Source organism: Argopecten irradians, chromosome 5, assembly GCF_041381155.1.
Source record: "Argopecten irradians isolate NY chromosome 5, Ai_NY, whole genome shotgun sequence".
In the NCBI taxonomy this organism is placed as follows: domain Eukaryota; kingdom Metazoa; phylum Mollusca; class Bivalvia; order Pectinida; family Pectinidae; genus Argopecten; species Argopecten irradians.
In genome coordinates this window covers 19,902,362-19,914,267 of record NC_091138.1, presented here as the reverse complement: position 1 = coordinate 19,914,267, position 11,906 = coordinate 19,902,362, and positions in this window count along the sequence as shown.

Below are 11,906 nucleotides of genomic sequence, written 5' to 3'. Positions count from 1 at the left end.
TATGGAGATCCGTACTAAACAAGGATTTGTTTATAACAGTTCGGTAAATAATTGCAAAAATGTTGTAATTTATGAGGAACGTAAAATAAATGTGTAAGAAATACAGATAGTATGATTCATCTGAATCAATGTGGTTTCTGTTTCTTCTTTACGTGTTAAGCATAAAGAAAGGGGATGACTGGTTTGCCCGTTGTCAATATGATGGGACTTGTTTGGATGTGTTGTTCGATGTCTTTTCCAATATGCTCCAATATGAAATAAACAATAATCTTACTATTAAGGAGACACGAGCGTACCGTCGTCACCTAAACCTAGAACTCGCCAAAAGCTACCCATGCTAAAGCAGGGAGACCGTCCCGATGTTACTCGTTTCTACATGTTGAACGCCAAGCTGGAAGAGGCTGGAGTATCGTTTTACACTGGAAAGTATTCGTTGTCAACGTATTGGAATGGCACTAGAGTAGATATTGTTAAGGATGTGTGTATAAACGTGGAAGTTGTAACGAAATATTTGCCATTATACCATTCAGTGTATAATCAATGATAATGGTCGGGTGGTGGTGATGTATATGCCGTATCATGGAGAGATAAGCGGTAAACTATAATGGATCATGATTTTGTATGCCAGATTTATAGTTACAATTAATAATTATGGTTAATTTTGTAAACGGACTCTTCTGGTAATACAGATAATCCCCTGTTTATGTACGGTATGGTAAAAGACAACTCCCCAAGAAGAGGTTATATTGTAACATAAATATTAACTTAAAATAAACAAACCATGATTCAGACCATCATATATTTAAATATAAAGATGGTCAAGATGGTGGCCATAATGTTCTTAAAGGTATTCAGATGGTCTATATTATGGTCATCATATTCAAGTGTTCAGATGGTCTAGGTTAGGGTTAGTCATATTCAAGTGTTCAGATGGGCTAGATTGCGGCCATCATATTCAAAAGGTTAGATGGTCTAGATTGCGGCCATCATATTCAAAAGGTTAGATGGTCTAGATTGCGGCCATCATATTCAAAAGGTTTGATATTCATTATCATATTCAATTGTTTAGGTGGGATTGATATTCATTGTCATAATCAATTGTTTAGGTGGGCTGGATACTGACCGTCATATTCAATTGTTTAGGTGGGCTGGATACTGACCGTCATATTAAATTGTTTAGGTGGGATTGATATTCATTGTCATAATCAATTGTTTAGGTGGGCTGGATATTGACCGTCATATTCAATTGTTTAGGTGGGATTGATATTCATAATCATATTCAATTGTTTAGGTGGGCTGGATACTGACCGTAATAATCAATTGTTTAGGTGGGCTGGATACTGACCGTAATAATCAATTGTTTAGGTGGGCTGGATACTGACCGTTATATTCAATTGTTTAGGTGGGCTGGATACTGACCGTCATATTCAATTGTTTAGGTGGGCTGGATACTGGCCGTCATAATCAATTGTTTAGGTGGGCTGGATACTGACCGTCATATTCAATTGTTTAGGTGGGCTGGATACTGACCGTCATATTCAATTGTTCAGGTGGGCTGGATACTGACCGTCATATTCAATTGTTTAGGTGGGATTGATAGTCATTATCATATTCAATTGTTTAGGTGGGATTGATATTCATTATCATATTCAATTGTTTATGTGGGATTGATATTCATTATCATATTCAATTGTTTAGGTGGGCTGGATATTGACCGTCATATTCAATTGTTTAGGTGGGATTGATATTCATCATCATATTCAATTGTTTATGTGGGCTGGATATTGACCGTCATATTCAATTGTTTAGGTGGGATTGATATTCACTATCATATTCAATTATTTAGGTGGGATTGATATTCATTATCATATTCAATTGTTTAGGTGGGCTGGATATTGACCGTCATATTCAATTGTTTAGGTGGGATTGATATTCATTATCATATTCAATTATTTAGGTGTGCTGAATACTGACCGTCATAATCAATTGTTTAGATGGGCTGGATACTGACCGTCATATTCAATTGTTTCGGTGGGATTGATATTCACTATCATATTCAATTATTTAGGTGGGCTGGATACTGACCGTCATAATCAATTGTTTAGGTGGGTTGGATACTGACCGTCATATTCAATTGTTTAGGTTGGCTGGATACTGACCGTTATAATCAATTGTTTAGGTGGGCTGGATACTGACCGTTATATTCAATTGTTTAGGTGGGCTGGATACTGACCGTCATATTCAATTGTTTAGGTGGGCTGGATATTGACCGTCATATTCAATTGTTTAGGTGGGCTGGATATTGACCGTCATATTCAATTGTCTAGGTGGGCTGGATACTGACCGTAATATTCAATCGTTTAGGTGGGATTGATATGCACTATCATATTCAATTGTTTAGGTGGGCTGGATATTGACCGTCATAATCAATTGTTTAGGTGGGCTGGATACTGACCGGCATATTCAATTGTTTAGGTGGGCTGGATATTGACCGTCATATTCAATTGTTTAGGTGGGCTGGATATTGACCGTCATATTCAATTGTTTAGGTGGGATTGATAGTCATTATCATATTCAATTGTTTAGGTGGGCTGGATATTGACCGTCATATTCAATTGTTTAGGTGGGATTGATATTCATTATTATATTCAATTGTTTATGTGGGCTTGATACTGACCGTCATAATCAATTGTTTAGGTGGGATTGATATTCATTATTATATTCAATTGTTTATGTGGGATTTATATTCATTATCATATTCAATTGTTTAGGTGGGCTGGATACTGACCGTCATATTCAATTGTTTAGGTGGGCTAGATACTGACCGTCATATTCAATTGTTTAGGTGGGATTGATATTCATTATCGTATTCAATTGTTTAGGTGGGCTGGATATTGACCGTCATATTCAATTGTTTAGGTGGGATTGATATTCATTATCATATTCAATTGTTTAGGTGGGCTGGATATTGACCGTCATATTCAATTGTTTAGGTGGGATTGATATTCATTATCATATTCAATTGTTTAGGTGGGATTGATATTCATTATCATATTCAATTGTTTAGGTGGGCTGGATACTGACCGTCATATTCAATTGTTTAGGTGGGATTGATATTCATTATCATATTTAATTGTTTAGGTGGGCTGGATATTGACCGTCATATTCAATTGTTTAGGTGGGATTGATATTCACTATCATATTCAATTATTTAGGTGGGCTGGATATTGACCGTCATATTCAATTGTTTAGGTGGGATTGATATTCATTATCATATTCAATTGTTTAGGTGGGATTGATATTCATTATCATATTCAATTGTTTAGGTGGGCTGCATACTGACCGTCATATTCAATTGTTTAGGTGGGATTGATATTCACTATCATATTCAATTGTTTAGGTGGGATTGATATTCACTATCATATTCAATTATTTAGGTGGGATTGATATTCATTATCATATTCAATTGTTTAGGTGGGATTGATATTCATAATCATATTCAATTGTTTAGGTGGGATTGATATTCACTATCATATTCAATTGTTTAGGTGGGCTGGATATTGACCGTCATATTCAATTGTTTAGGTGGGATTGATATTCACCAACTAATTAATGTGTAAAGTTGGCCTTGATCTAGATCTATGTCTATAAGTAAGTTTGACACCCATGTCTTCCGTAGTTTAAACTGTGTTTAGCATTGTATAACGTGATGGCGATGTATTCTGACCTGGAGTTTACAGGTGTATGACCTAGATTTACCTGTATGTTCCTAATAATCTAAACAATGTACATTTATCTAGATCAGATAGCAATGTTTACCAATACCCATTTTTTTCTGAAATCATTTACATTCATTTTTGTCGAAGTTGAAAATACCAGGTCATCAGAGCTCGTGATAATTGTTGAGTGAATTCAACGTTAAATGAAATTTCTTGTTTCTTGGATCTTATAATATCTATTCAAAATGGATTTTTTTGACTATTTTATTAATGTTTATTTATCGAAGGAGATGCAGTGTGCATACATTAACTCATTTACAATGTTTATCATTTTTAGCGAATTGTTTAGTCTGTAGCAAAATATAATCAAGTACTATTCTATTGGTATCTTTATTACTTTTTACCCTTTTTTGCGCCCAATACATCAATTTGTAAAAATATTGAATTTTTTTAATTTGGAGTTTTTAAACATATTTCCAAAATATAATTAGCGGTATCAACTAACGAATACCGACATCGCATATAAAAATATCGATTTGTAAGGGTCAAATAATATATTAATACAATATACTTTGGTATTTTCAAGGTTGGAATTACTGAATTACTTTAAGAGACAGACAAACTCATACTGTATATGGGTAGATTTATGTTAAGAGCCAGACAAACTCATACTGTATATGGGTTGATTTATGTTAAGAGCCAGACAAACTCATACTCCATATAGGTAGATTTATGTTAAGAGCCAGACAAACTCATACTGTATATGGGTATATTTATGTTAAGAGCCAGACAAACTCATACTCCATATAGGTAGATTTATGTTAAGAGCCAGACAAACTCATACTCCATATAGGTAGATTTATGTTAAGAGCCAGACAAACTCATACTGTATATGGGTTGATTTATGTTAAGAGCCAGACAAACTCATACTCCATATAGGTAGATTTATGTTAAGAGCCAGACAAACTCATACTGTATATGGGTTGATTTATGTTAAGAGCCAGACAAACTCATACTCTATATAGGTAGATTTATGTTAAGAGCCAGACAAACTCATACTGTATATGGGTTGATTTATGTTAAGGGTCAAACAAACTCATACTGTATATGGGTTGATTTATGTTAAGGGTCAAACAAACTCATACTGTATATGGGTTGATTTATGTTAAGGGTCAAACAAACTCATAATGTGTATGGGTTGATTTATGTTAAGGGTCAAACAAACTCATACTGTATATGGGTTGATTTATGTTAAGGGTCAAACAAACTCATAATGTATATGGGTTGATTTCGCGATAAATATACCTTCGTACTTGAAGCAACATAGTGTCATGCACTGTAATAGTATACAATACATAAATTGGGCATAGGTGAAATTTTTGCTTTGAAAAAGGTCAAAAGGTCATCATATGAAGGGTCCCTTAGCGCTAACGTAAATGTCAACACTAACAATGCATAGCTTTTGAAGCAATAGTATCGTCAGCAGTGCTAAATTCTAGGATGAATTTATATAGAAACCATTCCGCGAGTTTTTGCTGACGACAATGCCCCCTTATCTTCCGTTTCCTACCATTAAGTTGAAGGTTTACCTAACTAAGACCATAAAGTACTGAATAACACCGACCAAATTTGGTTGTCAACCTTTCAAACGATCGGTGCTATCTTTATATCTAATCTGGGGCAAAGGCCTTGGTATTGTATTCAAAGTGAAAAAAATAAACGGAAATGACTCTATAAGGATTCGATACATATTTACATGTACTATTGTGTTTATATGTCACAATATGTTGATATGACATTCTTATTCACCGTTTGTCCATTATATATTATTGATGTTTCAGCAGTATCTTGTGACGCGTCAAACCCGATCTGTAAACTTTGTTTAAGTAATTGAAACAACGGCGATACGACTTCGTGCTAAATGAGTCGGCATAACTTTAAGTTTACAGTACAGCAGTGGCATAGGAAGATGAAACGTAAACGAAATGGGGCGAGGTCAAAGGTCCTCAAGATTTTCTAAACTTAAAACGAAAAGTGTGCAGGAGGACCTTTTTTCTTTCCAATGTGCATTTTTAGAACATTTCAGTCGGCGAAAATGAGGACATGTTTGCCCCTCCGCCGTTCGTGGGAGGAGGAGGCGGTAATTGATTTCCTACGCCCCTGTACAGTGCAGTGCCTGTGTTTTAACCACCAAATCCCCGAAATAATGTTTCGTGTTTCAATACGAAACTATTATAACATAAGGTTTATATGAAATCAGCTCATCACTCTGACGTAAGCGAATATGTGGATATGTGATTTTGTGACTTTGGTAGAGCTGCGCACCAGTACGGGATCGAGGGTTCATTCTTTCAGTATCGTTTAAGCTAAATTAATAATTGTTTTAACATATGTATTTTTACAGGTAAGTAGTATCTGTAAATCTTAATGGCTTTGACTGCTGCGTCCCTCTTTATTTTTCCTGAATAGTATCCATTCGTGTTCCGCAGCTTCATCGAAAAGAAATATACATATACAATATAGAAAATATCAAAGAAACACAATTTAATAAAGCATGACATTTTATTGACTCGTGCTCTATACGGGCCTCGAACTCACGATCTACGGCACCCTATCGCCTAGCCAAACATAGCTGCGCCTTCTACCACTGCGCCACATCCACATCCCCAAAATGGAAGTTTCAGTGACGAAGTGATAGTCGGTTCGATATGCTGACATGATCACTGTGGAAATTGTCAAATTAAATCTTTGGATCAATAACACATAGTGAATATGATACATTGTGAACTCAATTTAATAAAGCATGACAATTTAATGACTCGTGCCCTATCCGGGCCTCGAACTCATGATCTACGTCACCCTATCGCCTAGCCAAACATACCTGCGCCTTCTACCACTGCGCCACATCCACGTCCCCAAAAAGGATGTTTCAATGACTAAGTAACAGTCTGGGGTTTTATGGTAAACCATACCTTTATAAAAGATACGGCTAACAATAACTTTTATCATATAGGTAAAATTATGGTTTATCGTCTCTTTGACAAAAGCAGAGATTTAAATAGTATTGGGATAAGTAACTAGGCCTGTTCTCGCGATATCACGTACACACCTATTGTTATCGTAAACGGATGAACGGTTACCGCGAGACCAAGCCGTGCGTCTGCGCACTAATAGCTGGAGGCGCGTTATCATAGTGTTAGCCCGTGAAGCTGTGTACGGCATATTTGACTACAAACCAATAAACATCGAAAAGTATCTCATAACTTTTTTACTGTTACATGAGAGACGCTCATCTCATGCATGTTTATATATTTTACGTGTTGTTTTTTTATGAAAAAATGTAAAATTAAAACCTATGTATTGAAAACTCTGTAAGTAATGATCATTATGTTAGTAAATTTAGGTGATTAATGACATATTATAAAAGCTTTTCTTGATTTGTTAGAATGAAAAATACGACACATATAAATTAAATGAATTAAAACCTGGAAATCCAATTCGGCTTTAGTAAAAAAATTGCTTGGTAGAGTAGGATAGTTAAATAAATTATATTCAAATCTCTGTTGAAGCGGAGTATTTACATTTCACTTAAAATTGACTTTTATTTCAATATGGTTCTATGCATTATAAATAAAGCTGTTTGGGAAAATTAAGATTAGAAAAATATAATCTATTTTACAAACTTAATGTATAGCCTTCAAGACTCAGACACAGGTAAATGGACCCCCGTTGAGTTAGTGAGGCGATGACCTGGGGCGGTGGCCAGGTGTTCTGGCCGACGGTTCACCTGATGACAGTATGACACCTGTACATAGCAGTTGCAAATCACTTTCCGTTAATTAGATATCAAATTACGCTATCACAGCTCGATCGACACTATCTCTTCGCCATGATACATGTATGTTGGGTACCATCGATAATTTGTTAACACTTGTACTTGAGCTTTTAAAGTTTCCATATGTACAAACTCAACCAATAGAAAATTAATATTTGAAAACTTAATGGAAATCAGTCAATTATTGAATTCAGAGTACGTGGTTTTAATTGTGCTATCTTTCACGACCCTATCTGAACAGTATCGTCGCCATTATAAATTTAGGGTAGCTTCGATGATTTGTGTACAGTTTTACCTCCGAAAATTCAAAAGGTTCAATATGTTCAAATTAGATCAATTTAATATATTAACATTTAAAATTTACCAAGCAACAAATATTTGAAAACTAAATGGAAATTGGTCAATTATTGAAATCAGAGTATGCGGGTTTTATTATATTAATATTTCACGGGGCGATCGATTGTACCGATCGAGGAAGTAATCATGTCTGGATGAGGACATTCACAGTTAACATTACGTTTATTTAATGTAACACCTCTACAATTATGAAAATGTGATGGATTATTCAAATAAATTACATTTTCAATAAAGAGCAAACATTAAGCTATTTGGTGGGTTTTTTTTCTGTTCATCTCCTGTTATAGCCTAGATCGCTTCATCGGACGAAGCGTAGTTTCAATATGGCGTCGTTAGACTGTACTCGACTGTAATTTAGACACGCGATGCACTCTGGGATAGCTTCCGCTGCGGGCGTCGTTAAGTAAGGCTATGAGCTACCTTCTTATCCCTACTATTTAAATCTCTGACAAAAGTAATGATTATCCATACTTTTAACATACACACTATCGGGGAGCAGTCATTATTTATATTCTTTCAACTAAGTTGGTTTCAACTGGTTTACAGAAGTTATGGTTTTACATAACTTTTATTTTATAAAGTTATGCTTATTCATTCCTTCATACAAATTGTGGTTTTTAAAAACTTTTAGGATAAAATTCTCAAATCATTTGTGATCCGCATATTGTAACCTAGATGGATATTGGTCTTGTGTTGCACATGTTGCATGTATATTTCTTGTCACCTCAGCTATACATATATGTTGAATTCATTATATACATTTGTGGTAGTTGAGCCAGTCATCTTGATTATCAATATAGTTAAGAGTGATGTACATGCAATCATTCTCTGTACTGTATATGTTATGAAAATCAATATAAAATGAAACTCTTGACCCTTGTTCAATGGTGCGGTTATCATTGATTATCAGATACGACCACTTTATAGGTACACTATAAGATTCATTCTCACTTAGCCAACATTCTGAAATGTACCTGTATTACCTGGCCAACATGTCAAGTTTTACACCTGAGTGGGTTTAAGCTATAGTCTGTTCTTCCTTTCTATGATAAGAAATATTTATGAAAAAGATAAGTTGAAGATTTTTTTTTAGAATTAATGATTACCAATTTTGATTTGGTGTCTTCTGTTGATTATGATATTGCTTGATAGCCTGTCTATAGAACTGTTACATATAAAAGTAATTAAATGTTATTTTATCATGGGGAATTAGGCTATTTGCGCAATAATGGTGCATGTTTTCCTAATATGAGATAAATTTAAGTGTTGTTATGATTAATTAATCGAAATAGTATGTTCTTACGTTATTTGTGTTTTGAGTTAAAGATGTGAAATATAGGGATTTCATAAAGCTCCTGAAATTGAAAAGGTACACAGCAGCTTCTCAAAAAGACTTAGAGAACTTGGTGTGGAGAAAAAGCTTCTCAAAAAGACTTAGAGTACTTGGTGTGGAGAAAACACTACTAATGCTATGGTATATATTTAACTTGGAAGAGTTTCTTCAATATATACCATAGCATTAGTAGTGTTTTTCTTCTAACTTGATCTATTATCAGGAAAATTAGAAACGGAAGAAAATAATCATAGCTGGATTTTACAGTTGAGATTGGAATTTTAAAAAATGTGGTTTGGGTTATATATATGATTTGGAATCGTTTCTTAAATCTGATTTGAATGCACTATCAAAGTGTATCACATATTTCATTCATGGACTCCATGGCCCTGCATGCAGGTAGGGCGTTAGAATTGTACCTGCTGCCCCTATTGCATGATCGTAAAAGGCGACTAGATTTAGGATATTATCTTTTCTCTTCTTCCTAACTGACTTTATCTTTCCTAATGCCTCCCTTGGCACCGCCTCACTTTTGGCCTTGAGTTGAGTGTTCGCCCCTGTGAGGAAGGCTTTGGGTTCTGTCCCCTGGCACACCAAAGTCTATAAAAGTGGTAGTTTCTGCTCCTGCTTAGCGCTCAGCATACAGGGAGTGGGACGACTGGTTCGCCCGTTGTCAGTATAATGTGTCCGGGTGGGGTGTGTTGCTTGGTGTCTTCGGCGGCATGCTTCAGTGATAGAGCACTCTAAAAAGGGCAACAGTTCCACTATACAAGAAGACACAACACGAACATACCGCAGTCTCCCAAAACACGCACCTCGCACTTCACACAAGCTACACACTGCATACATGGGAGGCCGTCCTTACATGACCCTTGATGTTAATAGGACGTTAAAATAAACTACATATTACTACATATCCTTTCGACGGCTGGCAGGATTCGAACTTGACTCAATTTTGATAGTAGGTTATAACAAATGCCATCTATGAAAGCAGTTTGCATCTAGATTTCGGTTTGATGCCATTTTCACGATGATAACAAACAGTACACACTACTACAAACAAGCAAAAACAGTCACCGGAAGTCCCCTAAAGGTCACCACGCACAGGTCATGGGAGGCAAAAACCTGCGCATGTCTGTATCTTGATAATTTAGCTCACAAAGACAGGTTTCCGGGCACACACTAAAATCCGGATTTCAGACCCCGATATTGACATGCTATATAGGGATGAACATCTCCTTTTAAAAAAAAAACTAGTATTTAGTTTTCAACTGTCTCAGTGGGGTTCCAGAAGGGTGCATGAAATGGGGCAAATGAATAATTACGCATAAATACGTTACGGCCGTCCAAAGGATATGAAATTTGAGAAAGATCCTTTCAGTACTTTTCAATTATCACAAGAGATCCCAGAGGGATCTTGGTGCCCACCAAAGAATGATCTGTGTCTGACAATGGAAAGGGGGATCTTTACCCTGCTTTTCAAACTTTTTCAAACATACTACATATAAAATTTGAGACAGTCCGCTTCAGTACTTTCTGAGAAACAGCGGTAGCAAACTTCAACTATCAAAATCAAATATGGCGGCCAGTTGACCATTTTGTTGACCGATCAGTTCCAAAAGGTACTATGCACAACTAGGGCCTTAGGGGAACCTACTTATGAAATTTGAGAGATATCCCTTCAGTACTTTCTGAGAAATAGCGGTAACAAGAATTGTTAACGGACGGATGACGGACCTCGGACGAAAGGCGATTCGAATAAATGTGTCCTTAACATCTGCATCAGGGACAGCTTCAATGAAGTCTACTATGATACGGTATTGTCAATTATTTTGACTGTTTGATTTGCTCTGTTTCTCTTGTAAATACAGATTGTAGTTTAAAGGTGTACCTGACAATGATATTCTTTGGACAGATATTCCTTTTCTCTCCGAAGAATCCTCCAGTCACAAATGGCAGCTTCCATGTCGATCTTTCTAACTTTATTCTCTTCACTTTCTTGGTGTAACATTTGTAAAATCTGCCCAGGGATTTTTTTTTCAAATTGTCATGGCTTCTGCAAACATTTTGCCACATCCTAATGGTCCACAATAGAGCCAAGACTTGATGTCTTGTTGACTTCTTCAAAATCAACTCAAAACCTTATCCTTTCTAGTCTGTTATCTTCATTGATTCATGCCTTTTTATGAACTTTTCAGGTCATCTGGGATCAGTGTTCTCTGCACAGCATAAATCATTTTCATATGCATATATCTTGCATCTCATGATTGTTTGTCACATGGTCATATCTAGTAGATAAAGTAGCCAAGTTGACCGTCTCTTTTGGGTGAATGAGGAAATAGATTTATTGTCCACGGTCTCGTTGTTTCCATCTTCAATGTTAGTCTTAGTTACTGAATTCATCGTAATTAGCGCCCCTCCCCTATAAGCGTCCATCCCTTTTCTGGAGAAGGAGTTGAAGTTGTATAAACGTCCCCATCCCATGGATTTAATTATGTTTTACACCATGTGATGCCTCTGACATCAGAATTATATCCCATATCACAGGAACTTGCGAGCGGTTTACATGTAAATAATGACAAAATAATGCAACTCAAAGGTAAAAAGGCATATGTATATTAACGGTAGAGATAATGAGTCATTAATACAGAAAGAGTTAATA